Source organism: Parasteatoda tepidariorum, chromosome 9 (genome assembly GCF_982258835.1).
Source record: "Parasteatoda tepidariorum strain Cologne lab strain chromosome 9, Ptep-v5.0, whole genome shotgun sequence".
Classification (NCBI taxonomy): domain Eukaryota; kingdom Metazoa; phylum Arthropoda; class Arachnida; order Araneae; family Theridiidae; genus Parasteatoda; species Parasteatoda tepidariorum.
Genome location: NC_141763.1, coordinates 92,746,909 through 92,757,372, shown reverse-complemented (window position 1 = coordinate 92,757,372; position 10,464 = coordinate 92,746,909). Strand labels below are relative to the sequence as shown.

General features: G+C 30.8%; 1 protein-coding gene across 2 annotated transcripts in view; it reads left to right on the top strand.

The window, feature by feature from the left end:
* The first annotated feature begins 7,096 nt into the window (after nucleotides 1-7,096).
* Nucleotides 7,097-10,464, top strand: part of LOC107451555 (uncharacterized) — a 52,331-nt gene continuing 48,963 nt past the window's right edge. Inside the window, exon 1 of one of the 2 annotated variants that reach the window (XM_087152364.1) lies at nucleotides 7,097-7,372. The gene's annotated coding sequence lies outside the window, so the exon portion shown is untranslated. Of the gene's footprint in view, nucleotides 7,464-10,464 lie in introns of both variants that reach the window. The other variant, XM_087152365.1, reaches the window with a different exon arrangement.

The following is a 10,464-nucleotide window of genomic DNA, read 5'->3' as shown; positions in this document are numbered from 1 at the left end:
ACTTAAACGAATGGCATACTTCGATAATTCGATGATAAAGCCAAAGTTTTATGTCACGTGAGTCTTTATATCACGTGATGAACTTTTCATTGCGAATTCTCTTTTACCTCCATTGCTGAATTAAAATTTAATAGAAGAAGTCAGTTCAAGTGAAACCTAGAGTAAGGAATTAAATTTCAACGCCTGAAAAAAATTTCAAAATGCAAACAAATTATTGGAAAAAAAAACTTCTCCATTGTGTAATTCCAAGTTATCTTCTCATAATTTATTTTTATTTTGATATTTTGCAAATTTATTTTCAGTATTTGAAACTTCATGGCTTATTCCGGGTTTGTCTGAGTTCATTTTTTTTAAAAATTTAAACTATAATTGGGTATAATATAAAAAAAACACAACTACTTCCACTTAGTAGGAATAACATTTACCATGACGCAATGCTAAATTCTATGCCACTATCCACATAAATGCCACTATCCACATAAATCAATTATTAATCAAAAATCGAATATCAATTACTTTTCTTTATAATGCAATAAAATCTGGCGAGCAGCTATTTAAACGATCAAGCACTTCGTTTGTTTATTTGTGGCTTGAAGTTAGGCTCGCAGAAAATGCCGTTCATGGGTTAAATTTAGTAGGAATAACACAACCTGTGACGTAGGCTATAGTATACCCAATTTTAAAGAGCAAATAAAGACTGAAAAAAACTTAAGCGAATGATATACAATTCTTCTATAATTCTTCGATAAAACCAAAGTTAAAAGCAGTTAAAGTTTTTTTTTTATTGGATGCCATACCTCGGGAGAAACTTTTCGTTGCAAATTATCCTTCACCTCTATTGCAAATTTGAAATTTAAAAGAACGAAGAAATGAGTTCAGGAGAACTGGAGTAAGCAATGAAATTTCAATATCTGAAAGAAAAAATTACAAATGCAAACAAATTATTGAAAGAAAACTTCTCCTTTGCGTAATTCCAAGCTATCTTCACATAATTTATTTTCATTTAAATCTTTAAAAATTTCTTTTCAGTATTTGAAATTTCATGGCTTACTCCAGGTTTGTCTGAACTTTTTAATTTTATGGAGCTGAAAGAAAATTTTTGATCGAACTAAACTGTCGAAGGAGTGGAGACGGGAAAGGTTTCCTTTTTGTTTAATGTTCACACATAAACTGATATCGAATATTTACTCTAATTGGCTGTACCATTCGATATATGTTAATATATACAAAGTCATCCTCCAATCACGATTTGAGATAGAAGGCGAAAGGTGTTATAAGCTCTCAATTCAATTTTATTTTTGTTGAAATTATACCAATACAAGTTACGATTCCGAAATCAGAGTCTCGGTGGCTCAGGGGAAAGAGAGTGATCCAGGTTTGAATCCCTGCTGTGGCAGGTAGATTCAGGATCTCGGTTCACATCAACCAAAGTACTGACGTATGATATTCTCAGTGGAGACGGATAGTGGGCTAGAATCCCCTTGCCGTCGGGCTAACCATCATTTTCCTCACCGTGCAATGCAAATGTGAGTTAATCCCATCAAAAAATCTTCCACGAAGGCTAGTTCGTCCTAATGTTTGATCCAGAAGTTCGTTTGCCTTCTGGGTCGGGTTCAAAATATCAGGGTTACTGAGTTGAGAAAATTTAGAATCGGGTCGGCTGCTCAGCTCTGGTTATAAAATAAAATTCTGCAATCAACATTTTTTGAAAGGTACTAATCTCGCCAACAAGAGATTCAGCATTCATATGAATGAAACTGAAGTTCATGATCTAAAGACTGGTCTCTTACTTTCGATTGTTGAAAGAAAAGACATTGTATGACACTCCCTGTCAACAATGTTTCAAATTTTTTTCAGCTACGGAACCCTAAACTATCAATCTTCTTACGACGGAACCTTGACTTTTTAATTAAAGTTTATTAAAGCAATTGTGCACAACCTGTAAAAGATTTTTTCAATAATATATATATATGTACATATATATATATATATATATATATATATATATATATATATATATATATATATATATATATATATATATATATATATATTACTATTTTAATTATGTCTAGTATTTATAAATTTAAAACCTGTTTTGTGTATGTAAAAGTAAGTAAGTTTAAGTATTTCAAAAGGTGATTTTCTATTTAACGAATTTTCCATATAACGAACTTTTTATCGGGATTTAGCGTTAAGTGGAGATCCGACTGTATTACGCTTTTTTTTTTAAATGCCATTTCAATTCATACACAACTGATTTGAAATAATTCCATAAAGACCAAAAATTCCGAAATATCAAGTAATTTATGAATTATTGGTTGGATTTAAATATATAGTGAGATTTCAAAAATCAGCATTGATTATATAAAAAAAAACCCAACTCGCAGAACCCTTTCTACTCTTCCGCGGAACTCTAGAGTTCCGCTGAACACCATTTGGTAATCGCTGTATTAGATCATAGGATTTTTTCCATTATGCTTTACTTCCATTATGTTTTACTCCATAAATTTGAAAACCTTATCCAAGTTCAAGTATATTCAAAAAGGTTATGATTATCAACTCTTATCAGTTCTGACACAATATTATACATTGTTTAATAATACACACTTATCTTTGTTTCGATAGTTCTAAATCTATCGTTGATAAAACATTTGTTTCTTCATTTTTTTAAAACATATTTTGAGTGAGTGGTGAGCGCAAAATTATGGCAATAGATTACGATTTTCAATACATTTCAAACTTATGAAAGACATATTCAAAGTAATCTTAAAATATATATTAAAAATATACCGGGTGATAAATACAAATGAAATATCACATTTTTAAGTAAATACAAAATCCCTTAAATGACAATATTCAAAGGAATGAAAAGTTCTGAAGATGTCAATTGAAACACTTTTTAATAAAAAGTCCCTACAATTTACTCAAATTTTTTCTAAAAATAATTAAAAGATTCCTTTGAAATTTGGTTGCAATTAAGGTATAGAAAATGTATAGGTATAGAAATGTATCGGTATGGAAATATGTTTTCAAAAATTTCTATTTACAGAAATAAAAAAAAAATGGCAGGTAAATTTTTCTAAAGTTTTACTAAAATAAACGTGACTCGAGATGTCTCAATTTTAAAAACAAATGTGTTTCAATTTATTAATCACGAACTCATTTCCAAACCTTATTGTTAACCTAAACTGTTAAAAGTTTAAATTATTATTATTTTTAAATTTATGAAGGGAGATTTAAAATTGACTAAAAAAAAGTCTATTGATTATTAATGACAGATTGCTGTTGAGTTTTTAAATATGGACGCAGCTCGAAATGTGTAAAAATTAACGCAACTCGAAAGGAGCGTTTATTAAAATAGAAACAGCTCAAGTTGAGTGTTTATGAAAATGAACATATCTTGAAATGAGTGTTTGTGAAAACGGACAAAGGTCGAAATGAGTGTTTATGAAAATGGGCAGAGCTCGAAATAAGTCTATGAAAATGGGCAGAGCTCGAAATGAGTGTTTGTGAAAATGGACACATCTCGAAATAAGTGTTTATGAAAATGGACACAGCTTGAAAGGAGTGTTTATAAAAATAGGCACAACTCGAAATGAATGCTTATGAAAATGGACGTAGCTTGTAAAGAATGTTTACGAAAATGGACACAGCTCGAAATGAATTTTTAGGAAAATGGACATTTGATTCAGCGCTTCAAACATCTTTTATGAGAGTTTTTTTAATAATAAACTAATGAATGAAAGTAAATTCATATTGTGTCCGTTTGCACAAATCCCTTGGTAGATTTTATTAAATTAGTCATTTTATCAACAACAAAAAATTAAATCAATAGCTGTTTTTACAAGATTGTTACGGATCCAAGAAACATATAATACTGGTAATTAATTTACATTGTAGGAGTTTAAAACTCACTTTATCGTTCAGATTTCTGTAAAGGAATAAATCGCCAAAAAATTAACATCTAATATATAACTAGCCACCCAAACACCGAAGTCCGGTACTTTTGCTCCGCAATGATTATGCTTTCAAGGGCAAAATCTGTTAAATCTGTATTGAATTGAAGCTTTAATTAAAGCATTTCACTGTATTGAATTGAAGCTGCATTAAATTTTTAATTTAAAAACAAGGTATAAAACCTTGGTTAGGGTAAAAAGTTGCCGTTAGTGTAAAAGATGCCTCCTGAAATTTTCAGTTGATTTATGTATCAAATTTTAAAATGTTTTAATCTGTCGTTGATTCGTAGCACAGCTATTTTTTAATAAAGATATCGGAATTATTAAAAAAATAAATAAACTGACTTAATTTTTTGAAGCAAATATTTTAAATTATTATAAAATTTAATTTTGGAAGTAAATTTCATTTATATTGTAGAGATAAGATAAATAGAACCCCGACCCACTCCAGGGGTATACGGAGATTAAAAGTTAAAATATTACATTAAGTTACATTAATATAGTATGAAACATAGAAAGAAAGAACAAATTGATTACTGTAAAAAAAATATTAAGTTTTTTTGACAAGAATTATGTTGTAATTTTGCTTAACTTTTCATAACTTAAATTAACAAACACTTAAAAAATTTGTTATTAAATAAATAAATAAATTTTTACAGCCTTTTTTTTTAAATAACTCATATGTTAGAATAAAAAGTAATAAAAATAAAACATCTATCATTTATATTTTTAAAAGTTTAAATTTTGTAAAAATGTTTGTAAAATCATTAAATATTAGTTTAATGCTGAATAAAACATACTAACAAGTTATTAATTGTATTATATCAGACACCTAGAAATATAAATGGCAGGGATAGCCTGGTTGATAGGCGTTAGACCCATGTCCATGATGCCGTGAGTTCGATCCTCGCCGGTCACCGAAGCCTCCCCGCGTAGTAAATGTCGTTAAAAATGTCGGGTCACAATGTCCTCCATGTTTTCAAGACAGGTCATACCTCTGAGTATTTCGAATTGGAGATTGATGGTTCACTGGCTCTGATCAAAATTAAAGATCTATGGAAATACAAATCGGTCCCCCTATAAGCAGGCTGTGAAGTATGTGTTGCTGAAGTATTTCACGAGCAAAAAGGTCATTTTTCGTGTTCTTTTTGCGGAAGAATTCTAGCTCCGGAAAATAATGGTTCAGAAATAAAGCAAACGTGGCTAATTAATAAAGCCCATTTATTAAACAAAAGTGAAAGAACTAAAAAAGGGTATTTGTGTTATTGTGAAATTTGTAATTGTTGACGTCCACCGGTGAAAGTTGACAATCACGTAGCCTCGTTGGTAAATGTCCGAAATATATACTAGATCTAGTTAAGTGCCACTGCCCGGTATACATTTGCCCGGTATGTCCTTCATCAATGTTTTCTTTAAGGTTCAGTGCCACTCCCCTGCCCGGTATATATTTGTTCTGCTATGTCTTAAATCAATTTTTTTAAAAATGTTGAGTACCCAGTATGCTTCTAACTGGGCTATCCTCAGCCGGTGAATTCACCGATGAAAGTCGACATTCTCTTGATTTAGATTCACGGTAACAGTCTAAAAAATGCAATTCTTGCTCCCTGGCGAAATTATAAGAAATAGGTCTTCCGCAAATACTTAACTGGTATGATAATTAATGCATTGTGAATGTCTCATGCGATGAAATACAGTCTGTGCAACGCCTAGGCATGCTGAGTATCAAATTTTTGAGCTGATCGGGGGAAATATTACTCAACTCAACATACATGCCCTCCGAATTTCCAATACACATGTAGGAGTTGGTTAACGGGCTACGACTCGTCTGCCAAGCATAGCCCACACATGCCTTATCGAATTCAATCAGGTGAGAATGCTGGCCATTCCTTACGGGGGATATTTTAAAATTAAAGGCATTCATTTACGATGCTTCCTTGGCGAGGACCGCCGTTCATCCATAAACGCAAATTCTACACCCATGGCACCTCTAAATAAACGTACATGTTGTTCTAAAAATGATGTTGCGGTAAATGTGGTCTGTTATGATTCTGATTTTAATATGCAGATCTGTTCTGCAGCACTCATATAACATAATGAATCTGACGTTATTAACTTTATTAAACGACAAAGAATTAAATGGGCAGACCACGTTATCAGAATGGACGAAGATGGTACCACAAAAAGAGTTCTCAATGCCAGACGAGTTGGCTCACGAAAAAGAAGCAGGCCGAATTTGAGATGGATAGATGGCCTAGAAAAAGACCTTTTGGTCTTAACAACTAAAAACTGGAAAACATTAGCAGGAAAAAGGTTAGTCTGGAAAATTTTCTTCAGAAGGTCAAGGCCCACCTTGATGATAAGCCATTGATGCCACCCTGTCGAGCCATTGATGATGATCATGATGATGATGAGATATTCTCTGGAGAACAGCATTATTCCATCCAACACTAGCAATCCTGCACCATCGTAACAATGTAGTTCAATATTGTTGTCTTGGTGGTAACAGGTACCCGGCGTTTTCCATATGAAAGTTCGCCGTAAATCAGACCGCTAAACCTAGACTCGTCGGAAAACATCACACAAGTCAATTTTTGAAGATGGGTGTGATGATTTCACAGGGGAAATTTTTACTTCAAAGTTTAATTTCTGTGTAATTTTTAATTATCCTTAATTTGTGGACATAAGTGTAATTCGATTTATAAGGATTTTGAACATCGCGATATATAAATAAGCATTTCAAGCATAAATATGCATTAATTGTGTAAAGATCTAAAAATAAAATGGAAGTGCGCTAACATAATTTAAAAAGAAAAAAAGAAAAAAACGCAGAATTCCGTTTAATTAATTGTTATTTTGTTATCATCTAGAAAATTTTAAAATTTTAAAGGTGAAAATAAATTTTAATTTAAAAATAAAATATCGAAATTATACCAAAACATATGTAAACAAACAGCCGCAATATTTATTTGTGTACTTAATATCTCACATTGAATAAATGGTTTTATTCCATCTTGCATTTTCGAGCACTTTATTCAAAATCGTTATTAATATCAATTATTTTAATCAAGAGGATTAATCGATATCTTATCGTGTACCAAACGTATTGTAGGGGGAAAGTTTTCTACAATAGAGAAGGTCTTATCTACCGAATGAAATTTTTTAAAAGACAATGTAGAAGCCACAACGTAATTATTGGGTTATCAATTAAATAACTAAAAAAAGGTGATAAATATTTGAGAAAAAGAACAATAGAACACATGCGCTGTTATGTGGGTTAGATGACAAAGTCCCTAGATTATTCTTCGGTGGGTGGAATTCAGGATCAGCCCAATTTTGTCCTGTAGGCAACATCCAAGGGATCGCTTCTGTCAAGTTTAAGGGACTCTCACTTGGACTATATTTTCCAAAACTTGGTAACAATTGTTTTTTGTAATATATTTAAAAAAAATTTTCATTAAACATTGCATTTAATCACAAGAAAAAACTTACTTTTGTACTTGTTAGGTAAGCAAACTTTTATGCTTACCCTTCTTTTAACTTTTTAATAAAATGATTAACTGATTTCTTTTATTTAGATTTTATATTATTACAGACCAAAGATTTAAGTAATGACGCTAAATACGAGTTTTACTGAGAAAGATGTAACTCAGAAAATAAATTCACCTGATGAAAATCTCACTTTGTTTTAAAAAATTCAATTAATTAAATCTAATTAATTTTTTTTTAAAGTTTTTCATTTATTATGTGATAAAATGAAACATTTTAATTTTTAGCATTTTTGTACATTGTAGGATATTTTTTATAGTGTATTTCTTCACATTTCGATCATATAAGAGGACCGGAAAGTAAGGTCGTTTCGGTGCATTTGATATTGGTTATCAAGGTTTTATTTTTAATCAATAATGCATTCACCCTCGTTAGCAACAACCTATCAGTGCCGGATCGAAAATAAATTGAAATGGATCGAAACAAATTAATTGGTTTTTAAGACTAACGAATGCACCGAAATGACATTACTTTCCGGACCCCCTAATACATTAAAATCCACTACGTTCAAATAACAAGATGCATATATGCCATAAAATTGCTTAAATCCAATTTCATACCCTTCTTATATTTTTTCATTGTAATTAAAAACCCACAAGGGTACGATTGCCCATGTAAAATTAAAATTTAAACACCTACCAATTATACTTTTGCATGGACATTCCTGCTGTAAAGAAACAACAGAAAAACAGAACAAACAGAAAAAATTAATCTTAAAACATTCTTTTTTTTTTAAAGTTATAAAATTACATCAAATGTAGCGGAATATTTTATTCGCTAGCTCTCAAGAGATTATAAAAATTGAATTTTTTTTACATTAATTTTTTTTTAAATTAATGTAGAACAATGAACACATAGTAGACATAGACATAGAACACATGTAGTGTAATGAACACATTAATGTATACGATTTTTTACACAGGAATATATAACATTTTTTACACATGAATCCAAACACAAAAATTTTTAATAACGATATTTAAAAACTTTACAGCGGAAGTAGTTTGATAAAGCTTTTTATCACTTTAGCTACCGTTTTAACTACCATTAAGTTGAATTGTAAAGAATAAGGAAATATTTCTTTGAAAAAGTTGTATTCCAAAGTGTGTCGTTATTTTGTTATCTTTATTAAATAATAACGGTAATAGTGGTATAAATTAATAGCTTATAGCATTAGAGGTTTTACAAGGAAAGTAGTCCAAAGTTCTTCTTCATTTTTAATATTTTGACTTTGAAAGCTTAGAAGAGATGGATAAGTATTTTTGAAAAATAATAAATTGTGATGGTAATAAAAATATACAAATATCAGTAGTTTCCTATCTGCCACTATAACAGGATGGTAGATATGATTAAATTTCAAAGCTGTAAATTCTCATCAATGTCCCCACTCAGTGTCATCATTTGGGATAATGCCATTTTTTTATTTAGAAAAAAGGTTTATAACGGGCAATATAAAGTTTTAATATTTGCTTCGGCTGACTTCATGACTTAGCTGAGTCTTAGCTGACTTCATGACTAAGATCCCGATTTGAAAATGAAAAACAGAAAGACAGCGAGAAACAGAGGGGCAGTTAGAGGAAATTCCTGGAGAAGTCTAGGGCCCACCCTGGGCTGTCGCACTTCTTAAGAAGAAGAAGAAGAAGTATAAATAATTCACCAGATGTCGCATTCTTGAACAGCACCGAAGAGTTTGCACAGTACTTTTCTTTCAGAAATTAGTTGTCATGTCTACCAATGCCTACTCACTCAGCTGCTTACGCCTAGTCTATTAATTGATCCAAAGATCATAAATTTTGTTTTATTTCCGTTGATGCTTCGGCTTTTTTTTTTAAATTTGTATCACGTAATAACATAAATCTCTTATGACATGAAATATTGTTTCAACACGTTCTTCTGCTTTAAAAAAACAAAAACAAAATTTAAAATAATTGTTTACATTGATGTTTACAGTAAAAAAAACGTTAAAATCAATTTCTGAATCAGTAAATCGGTAGCAATAAAATTCATTAATACCCTTATTTTGCTTGACTTGACATGCACACTGGACTAAGGTATCTAGAACTCTAGATTAGCGGTCGTCAGCGGGCCACCAATACATAGAAGATAGCTTGCAGAATATCAAACCCTAGTAGCTGAAAGTGGCAACCATGTTACAGAGGTTATACGATAGAATAAAATAAGCCTGGTTTGCGTCGATTTTATAATAAATCTAAATTTTCTTCTATCGTTTTTTTGATAATTTTCTTACGATTTTTTAAAATCTCAATATTTTTATATCTCGATATATTTTGATTCAATTGCTTTTTCTAGAGTAATTAATGTGGAATTTCACATAGTTTTAAAAATCCCGATTTTTTTTAAATACGGTAGTAGCATATCGATTCGCACCTTTGAGTAATAACTTTTTAGGTGGTCTCAATTTGCGACGATGCCATCATAAATTTACGTTAATTGTTGTCGATCGCTCTTTGGAAAATTACTTTTACGATTTTTTCGTAGCTATTGAAATACCCACATTTTTTTAAAGATGTTTTATTACAACAAGCTAATTTAAAAGCGCGAATTTGAATAGGCTAGTTTTGATATACTCAATTTGTGACTATTACTTTGCACATTTAAATATTCTAGAGAACTATTACAACAGATTTTTACGTGATTTTTAAAATCCCGATACTTTCCGTACATTAGTGCACGCAATGCGTTACATTTAATGCACACAAATTACGAATCGCTCATTTGAATAATCACATTTTGCTCACCTCTTATCTAAAAGTGGTTATGACTTTTTATGACTCTGGTAGACAGTAGCTACTATATGGACACAACTTAAAAAAGTGGTCCAAGTTCAAGAGGATGAAGAAGAAATGGATTAGAGAAAGTTACACACCTTAAAATAAAAGGTGTTTAAGAAAATGGACACATCTCAGAATGCATGTTTAGGAAAATCGACACATCCTGA